Genomic DNA, 8,977 nt, shown 5'->3' with positions numbered 1-8,977 from the left:
GAGCATATTTATCAAAAGCTAGTGTTCAGTTAACCATGAAATAATTGTAAGTTTGAAACGACACAAATATAAATCTAATCTAGCTATGATCAGTGTTTCAAGTTTTCCGTAATTGATTGATGAATTAGTCATCTTTGGTCATACTTTGTCTTGAAGTAATGTTCAATTTTCAGTAAAATGTCATCTAAAAGTCTACAACATAAAGATTAAATAGGCAATAATTATATAGAAAGCGGTAAGCTGTTTGTCTGATGTATCTAAGCATTGGATTGCAGTTGCTGAAGATCGCGGGTGAAACTATAAATCTACCTAAAAGTTCAATAGACTTTCCTTAACGCAATCTGGAAGTCTTCAGGCTATTAACAGAGCCTGAAGCCAGCAATAATCCTTATATATTGCCTTACTCCTGCAAGTCGGATAATGTCTTAATCGCAGACTTTGCCAACTATGTCTGCCGATGAAGTTGTCTTCTCTCCAGGACTAGGTGAGCTAATCATAAATCTATCAGCCGCTGTTCACGCCAAAATTTGATTGATCCTTTAAAAATTCATTCTATGTCAAATGCAAAGTTAAAATACTTGTCAGCTGGCATGCCACACTCTATAAGATCGATCATTATTGAATCCAACTCACGATGATGTCTAATTCTTTGCATTGACAACCATCAAAGTACCAAGAGTAGAGGAGAGACAAACTGTTTGTCAAAATAGATAGGGAGAATAGATGACTCATCATTGTGTGATTCTGCAAATTGTCTGCCATATTTATTATTTTATGACATCACGACAAGTCTTTTGCGCAATTGAGTCAAATTTTTAGAGCCATACGTTTTTTATTCGCAATATTTTTTCAATAGGATTGATTTATTGAATAGGGTAGTATTGGTATAATTATATTGTATAAATTTGTGTCCATCGTTCAGGTTAATATGTCGATCTATAGTTGTATGTTTATTGATACCTTAATTTGTCAACTTTTAGTCGATCAAATTTGTGTCACAAACAGGTCTCTAATGATTCCCCAGTAATATAATCAAATTCTATTGGCTATCAAAAGTTGAAACTGTACTAAAATAGAACTGCAAAACGCAATATGTCTGCAACACGTCTTAATTCAAAAAGCAGGTTGTCGATTGACTGAACATTGTCGCTTCTTTGTTTGCTTTGATTCCGGTAGTGCAATTAAAAATTGCCTTTGTAAAAAATGTATCGAAGTGTGTCTAGGTTTATGAACTGAGTATAGTTAATCTACTATATGACTCTCCAGAGCCTAATAAAATTTTCAAAGACACTTATAACCACCAAATTCATTTTAAAACACAAATAAAATTTCTCTAGACTGAGTTTTTTGTTGACTTGTAGCCTCACAGATGCATTATAATCCATCGTTTTTTTTGACGTCATCAAATCGTTTGCACATGCGCTCATTCACAAAAACCGCCGTATTTGTAGAAAACGATCGTTTTTCTTTTATTTACTAGTACTTTTAGGTATTGTTTTGATACTATAATAAAAAATTGCAAACAAAAGCATTGTTTTCAAACAATAATTGCAAAAGCTTCGTGTTTTTAACAATAAAATATTCTATAAAGATGGGTGACAACGATAAAATTACATCACGGAAAAACGACAAACCTGTAACCTATAGGTTACAGGTTTGTCGTAACCTGTAACCTATAGGTTACAGGTGTACTCTTATCCCTACAGTAAACAGATGTACTATTATTCCTATAGTTTACAGGTGTACTGTTATACCTACAGTAAACAGACGTACTATAATTTCTATAGGTTACAGGTGTACTGTTATACCTACAGTGAACAGACATACTATTATTCCTATAGGTTACAGGTGTACTGTTATACCTATACTCAACAAGTGTGCTGTCATTATTCCAGACAGCAGGAAATATAGGCTAAGGTGGTCTGTTATGCACAGTATGCTATAACTCTATTTATGTTTAGACTGGTGAAAATGTTTGGAAATCGTCTATCCTTTTTAGTAAACATAGTGCACAAGCTTCAAGCAACCAAATCTTTGTTATGAAAGGTACTTTCATCACCACCAGGCAAACTGACAAACACGAGCTATAATTGCAGTGTTATCTCACTAATTCATCTAACATGCCACCCTTTGTGGTAGATGGCAGTGCTACCCTCAGTCAGAAGTTGCCATGGCAAACTCCAGCAACGACATAATCCAAAAATATTGACAAGTTGACAGTTCAACTACTACATATGCAAATACTATGCAAGACTGGATTGCACATGAGACAGTGAAACCATAACCTGTTGCTCCTGCCCTTTTAGTTAAGAGGATCATCTGCAATTGTTGAAAAGCCCTAGACCAATTGGTTACATTTAAGAAAGTGAAGACGATTCCCATTTTAAGGTCTGAGTAAGCCAGCAAAGTGATACCAAGCTATTTATTGCGTCCTTATATTTTTTATAAGTGTAGTGAACCACGGTTGTATACATTAGCTATATCCTATTTACCAGTCTTGCACTTATGTTATGTTTATCAATTTGCCCTTATAGCATGGAAAAGTAATCATTATTAACAAAGCTACTACCTATCCTACCCAGTGTCGTATAGGGAGAGTTACGCCAACTGGAGTTACCTCATTTTCGATAGTTCCAAACAAACTCGCTTTGCTATATAAAGTTCTGTTGAAAATTAAGGTATCGAATCATAAATACGACTTATACACAGTCGAAATCACCATTTTCTTAGCCTTTTTGTATACCACAAAGATCGTCAGAATTTTCTGATTTTTTTCATGTATAACACGAGCACCTTATCTATGGTTAGTTAGATTTACACCAGGCTAAAGTCAAAGTTCCGTTCATCTCACAGCGTGGAGTTATTTCGATATTTGCGTCAACACATTTCCCCTTTATTTTTTATAATTTTAAATTTAATTGTGATTTAAATAGCATCTTCATCACAATGGTTAATTGTTGGGCTGTGGGATGCTCAGGCAGATCGGAGTTAGGTCTACAGGTTTTTCAATTCCCAAAAGATCCTGAAAGAAGGAATGCATGGATTGTTAAAGTGGGCAGGTAAGATTCAAGTTGTTTTTAGTGTTTGCAATTGTATAGATTTAGATATTACTATAAGTTTAATATTGAACTGATTAGTAGGAAAGCTAAGGATAGTTGTAGACTTATTCATAGCCGTGTCAGGCCTATGTGAACGGAGTCATTTTTTATTATTTTATTTATTTAAACAGTGTCAATGTGAAAATTACAGGTTGGATTCTGGAAGTAGCAAAAGGAATCCAAAACTTTTGCAGCCAACTGCTTCTTCTAAACTTTGTGAGGTTAGTCAAAATATTGTTTAGAATTATCTTGTTATACGTATATACGTACATGTATATCGGTTTTTAAACCATATTGGTATTCTTATTGTCATTGTAATTATTGCTGCTAGTTGTTAGAATACATTTTACAATTATAATAAATGCTATTTATAAGTTTAGTTGTTTGTATAGTACCACTATTGTTTTTGTCATGTTTTATTATTATTATCAAAGTTTTATCTGTTGTATTGCTTTGCATTTGTGTTATTATTGAAGTTGATAAAAATTGCATATAGTATGTTGCATTCATTAAGAGATAACTGGTTAACAGTATTGGAAAAAGTTGTATAGGCATCTAAGAATAAGTTGAATAGTAATAGTAGTAGCCCTATTAGTAGGCCTAATAGTAATAGTAGTATTCATATTACTGTTTCCCCTGCTTACCTCTCCTCTTTTTTGTTTACTTATAGAGACATTTTGAAGAAAAGTGTTCTACGCTGACTAAAACGGAAAAACGTCGACTGACAAGTGATGCCATTCCTACTCTGTTTGCTCACAGGCCACCACCTGTCTCTGAAAGAAAAACAGCTTTAAAAAATACTATAATCACAAGCCGCAGCTCTTCTGCATTCCCCAGAACAAGCCAAAATATGGGTGAGGAAATTTTTGTCATTAATTTCTATACAATTCAATTTCTCATTTATTGCTTATGATATATCAAACTGTGCAACAGATTTTTGCAAAAGTAATTTTATATTACAATCAGTTTCAGTTATTAATTTAAATGTATCTTTTAACAGGTGACTACAAAGAGGTATGGGAACAAAATTGCTGTGTGATTAACAATTATATATGTAGCTTTCTTACACACTCTAACTTTCCTAACTGACACTCACTTCTATAACATTTTTCCTATTAGCGGTACAGCAATTATCTTATCAGTTGTTGTGGCCAGTAGAACTTAGGGGCTCAGGCATAAGTTTTATGTATGATTTAAATATCTGTCTAACATTCACGCATTTACTAATGAATTCAATCCCTCATCGCCAATGATAATAAATTGCTTGCTGCACAATTTCAATCCACTCGGCCAAACGTTTCTCACATTCTATTCATATTGATTTGCAAGTTTATGCGCTGTCCAGAGAGTAACAGTGCTCCCCATTTGCTGATGCTTAAATCTTAAAAGTGACTAAAATTGTCATTATTTTAATATGGTATATTTGAATTTTTAGAAATTGATTCACCGAATGTCTTGGAATCAGAACTAGCGACAAGTAAGCCTACAACTTTGATCACATCCGAAATCGAGAGCATAGAGCGAATGTTACGGAAGAAGCTTAAGAAAGTATGTTATTAGTGAAATATATCGAAAACTATTATTTGATATAGATTATTTTTAAAGATATAAGCTGATTTACGCTATTATGCGTTGAGGTAAGAGCAGTTCAGACTCATAGTGGTATAGAACAGTTTTATACGAGTAATTTTGAGGAAATTTAAGTTCTCTGAAACCCTAACATGTATATGCTTGTTGAGAATTGTGATCGATTTCACTTTGATAACATGCAGATCTATAATGTTGCTATTGATTATTTTAATACCAACTTGCGTAGTCGATTACTCGTAAGGGTCAGTAGTGGTAATCAAGAACATTTTCAACAATGTAGCCACTTGTTTATTTTTTTACAGGTCCAACAAGAATATAGGGCTACCTTAGAAAAACTCCAAACCCATGAAATGGCTCTCAAAAAGTTGTTCAACAGGGATCAACTTGTTGCTCTTCAAAGACATTCTACTAGAGGATTGCAATGGCAACTCGATACAATAAAGAAAGGGCTGAAGTTGCGGTTTACTTGTGGGTCCACAGGTTACAATCATCTTCTGGATTCAGGAATGCCTCTTCCGTCTGTTAGGACACTGCAAAGACGACTTCAAACTATCTGCTTTGAGCCAGGAGTTCTCACGACTGTTTTTCAATACATGAAGGAAAAGGTGAGCTTGTGTAATTAAGAGTTATCTTATGTTTATATTCAATTTTATGCTTCTCATTTGTTTTGTTAATCGCTCTTTTTATATTCTGATGTCTTTGCGGATTATACTGCATTTACAAGTTTCTTTGTTTTAGGCTGCGAGTATGGATGAGAGGGGTCGACAGTGTTGCCTTGTGTTGGATGAGATGGAGATTACTGAAGCCCTTGAGTATGATGCTAGCAACAGCTCCGTAATAGGAGAAGTAACGTTACCTGGCCATAGTGGCCTTGCTAGTCATGGTTTAGTGGTTATGCTTGGAGGTTGGTGACGTTAATTTCTTGTTTATTTCACTTATTACTTTCCTCTTTGTGTCTGCAGTTTTACCACTAATAATACATGTACTTCGAATCCGAGTGTTGGCTGTATCTTTGCAGGAATTACTGAAAGATGGAAACAAGTTGTCGCATTCCATCTCACTGGTAAATCTATTTCCGGGGACAGTCTAGCTTCTCTTATTATTGATGTCATAACACATGCAAGCGGTATTGGTCTGAAAGTTGTTGCTGTAACTTCAGACATGGGGTCAAGCAACCAAGCGATGTGGAAGACGTTTGGTATAGAAAGCAAAAGGGATTCACTAGTGAGCTGTATTCCACATCCTGTGTCTGGTGATAATGTACTTCATTTCTTAGCTGACGTTCCTCACGTTATTAAAAATTTAAGAAATGCGTTTGCCACTCATAAAGTTTTTACAATAGCTGACGATATTTGTAGAAAACATAATCTTCATTTTAACTGCATTAAACTCGCCCATGTTTTGGATCTTCTTGAATTCCAGTCTGGTAAAGACTTAAAATTAGCACCCAATCTGTCTGATAAAACTGTCTCGTCTACAGGACACTTCAGCAAGATGAATGTGGCGAATGCCATGCATCTCTTTAGTAAGTCTGTTAGTGCTGCTCTGAGGTACCTCGTTAGTAAGGAAGGTAGATCTGAGGAGTATTTGACAACGGCTTGGTTTATTGACACAGTCGATCATTGGTTTGATTTGATGTCCTCTCGACATTCGGTAATGGCTTTATCTAAACACAAACTTGACGCTTATGCTGATGCTCGTTCATTTCTTGATGATTTCATACAAATAGTTCAGTCAATGCGGATAGGATTCAAGTATGCATGGAAGCCAGTCCAGGCTGGTATTCACCTATCTACACGGTCCATACTCAACATTTGTGATGACATGCTTGACAACATGGAGTTCTTACTCACCTCCAGGTTGACACAAGACTGTATCGAGAACCTTTTCAGCTCGGTAAGATGTAGGAGTCCTGTGCCAACAGCAAGAGAATTTAAATATGCTTTAAAACTGATCACTGTGGCACAGTATCTCAAACCGACCAAAGCTTCTAACTATGTAGAAGATGAGCGAGAGTACTTCGGAGATTTATTGCCATCTACCATAGAAGTACCAACTGCCGAGCCTTTGCTCATAGATGTACCTCTGGCTTCACGTGAGGAAATCAGCGCAGAAGAAGAGTCATTATACTATCTTGCTGGCTATTGTCTACAGAGTTTGCTAAAGTTGAAGCAAGTATGTGAAGGTTGTTGCACCAGCCTATCTAACACATCTGGTGTTCCGCACTGTAGGTCTGGTTTTCTGCAATTTAAAAACTTTAAAGAGGGTGCTTTGTGTGAAGTTTCCGGTGACACATTTGCTCTGTTCAAAAAGTGGGAGTCTGTCGTGAGAAGCTTTGAACCTCATCTTAAGAACAACCATATAGGTACTTTGATAGCTTCTAAATGCATGGAGAATATTGATATGCCATGTGAGCTGCCCACTTGTCATCCTATATTGCAGAAGCTAGTGAGAAAGTTTGTGAATGTTAGACTTCATATTTTATGTAAAAAACATAGCTCCACCTCACAGTCGGTGCAGTTTGGTAGCAGAAGCATGGCCATGCGAACACTAGCTCAGAATATTCATCATTAAGTGTTGTTGAAATTTGATGCTTTCTCCATTTTTACTGTACTCAATCTTGTGGACTAGTATTATATTTATATATGTTATAAACATGTGTAAGTCCGCTATTGCACACAAAATACTACGTTGGCGTACCTTACTATAGTACTAGTACAGCTTAGCTTCTTTGACTTGTTTATTTGAAGTTAATTGTTTTTATTGTAACATTACTATGAAAGATTTTCTATGTAGTATAATATGCTCTTTTAGTATTCAGTTTTTATTATGGAAAGTTGTTCACTTTTTATGTTGTACCTCATACTTCTTGCACGTTTAGTTGAAATCATTGTCCGTAATAAATTTGTGGTTGTCTATTAATTTGCATAAAACAAGCCTGTTTATAAGTTTTATGAACAAAAAATTGGCAAGTAATGGTATTATAAATATAATTATCATTGTGAATACATTTAATTGTTTGTTTGGTCGCCCAAAGTTGTGAAATTGCAAGTAAACACAATTTAGCTAAGGCATTCTAGTGCAGATAATAGGAGGTATTTACTATGAAGTAGCAGAAAACCTGTAAATATGGAGTTGTCACTTTTACAACTGCTATGTGAGTTAGAGCAAAACCTGAGCTTTCTTGTGGTATACTTGATAGTGCTCTAAGGTTACCCAAAGTAGTTTTATTAACTGATAAACAAAGACGGGTAAGTGCAGTCCATTGTAACTCTATATAAAAGTAGGCGTGGCCGATGTTTGTTTGGAACTTTCGATGCGTTTGTATAGGCTCCGTTGGTGGCGTAACTCTCCCTATACGACACTGATCCTACCTAACCTCAATGTCAAACAAGGCAGTAACTCATTGGGGGTATGCCAGGTCGCCCCAATCCATAAGATTGGTCTTGCTTTGTGCACCAACACTGGCTGCTGAGTAATGTTTTTATTTCTGTTGCGAAACCGGATTTGGTGGAAACAACTGGCCATCCTGCACAGTAGAGCTGACAGCTTGCTGACCTAGATGTGTGTTTGACACTTCATAAAACAGTCTAGAAACTTTTATTCATGCTGTTATATTATATCATAATAGACAATATCATTACAAATTAACAAGCTAGCAAGGAGCTCAAAGGTTAGTTTTGTTTACTATTTCTACCTTTTTTTATACTTGTACTTTTAGAATTGTCTACAATTAATTGTCACTTTTTCTGATTAAATGCTTTATATCAGTAACACTTTCATTCATGCTTCAAGAAAGAGTGTCATAATATTGTTTGTTATTGCATTTATTGTATTTACTATTCCTTATTTGTAATGGGTTACAATTACTCTTTTAGATTTCACGGTGTTAGTTGCAATAAATATATCTATCAACTAAAATATGCAACTATTACACATCAGTGAATTCACACCCTCCGATGAGCTAGCTGGGTCGTTAGCGGACCAATAAACCGCTACAATAAGCTTTTATGAAGTGAGACAGGGAGTGGAAAAGGAAGATGGGACTGGAAAAGGAGGATGGGAGTGGAAAGAGGATGGGAGTGAAAGAGGACACACCAGGCCAAAGCTATAAGAATTCAATAACTAAAATGCACAGTTCAACTGGATGCTTATGTAAAGGGCCTTATAACTTGCCAATACATGCAAATTGGTTGGCGAATCTATCCATCAACAACACACCACCATTCAAATAAGATTTAGCACACTTGTAATTTAGCCAAGTAGAATGGTTTTCGTAAACCTTTTTG

The sequence above is a fragment of the Watersipora subatra genome, chromosome 3, assembly GCF_963576615.1.
Source record: "Watersipora subatra chromosome 3, tzWatSuba1.1, whole genome shotgun sequence".
Lineage (NCBI taxonomy): Eukaryota > Metazoa > Bryozoa > Gymnolaemata > Cheilostomatida > Watersiporidae > Watersipora > Watersipora subatra.
This window is presented reverse-complemented; position numbering follows the sequence as displayed.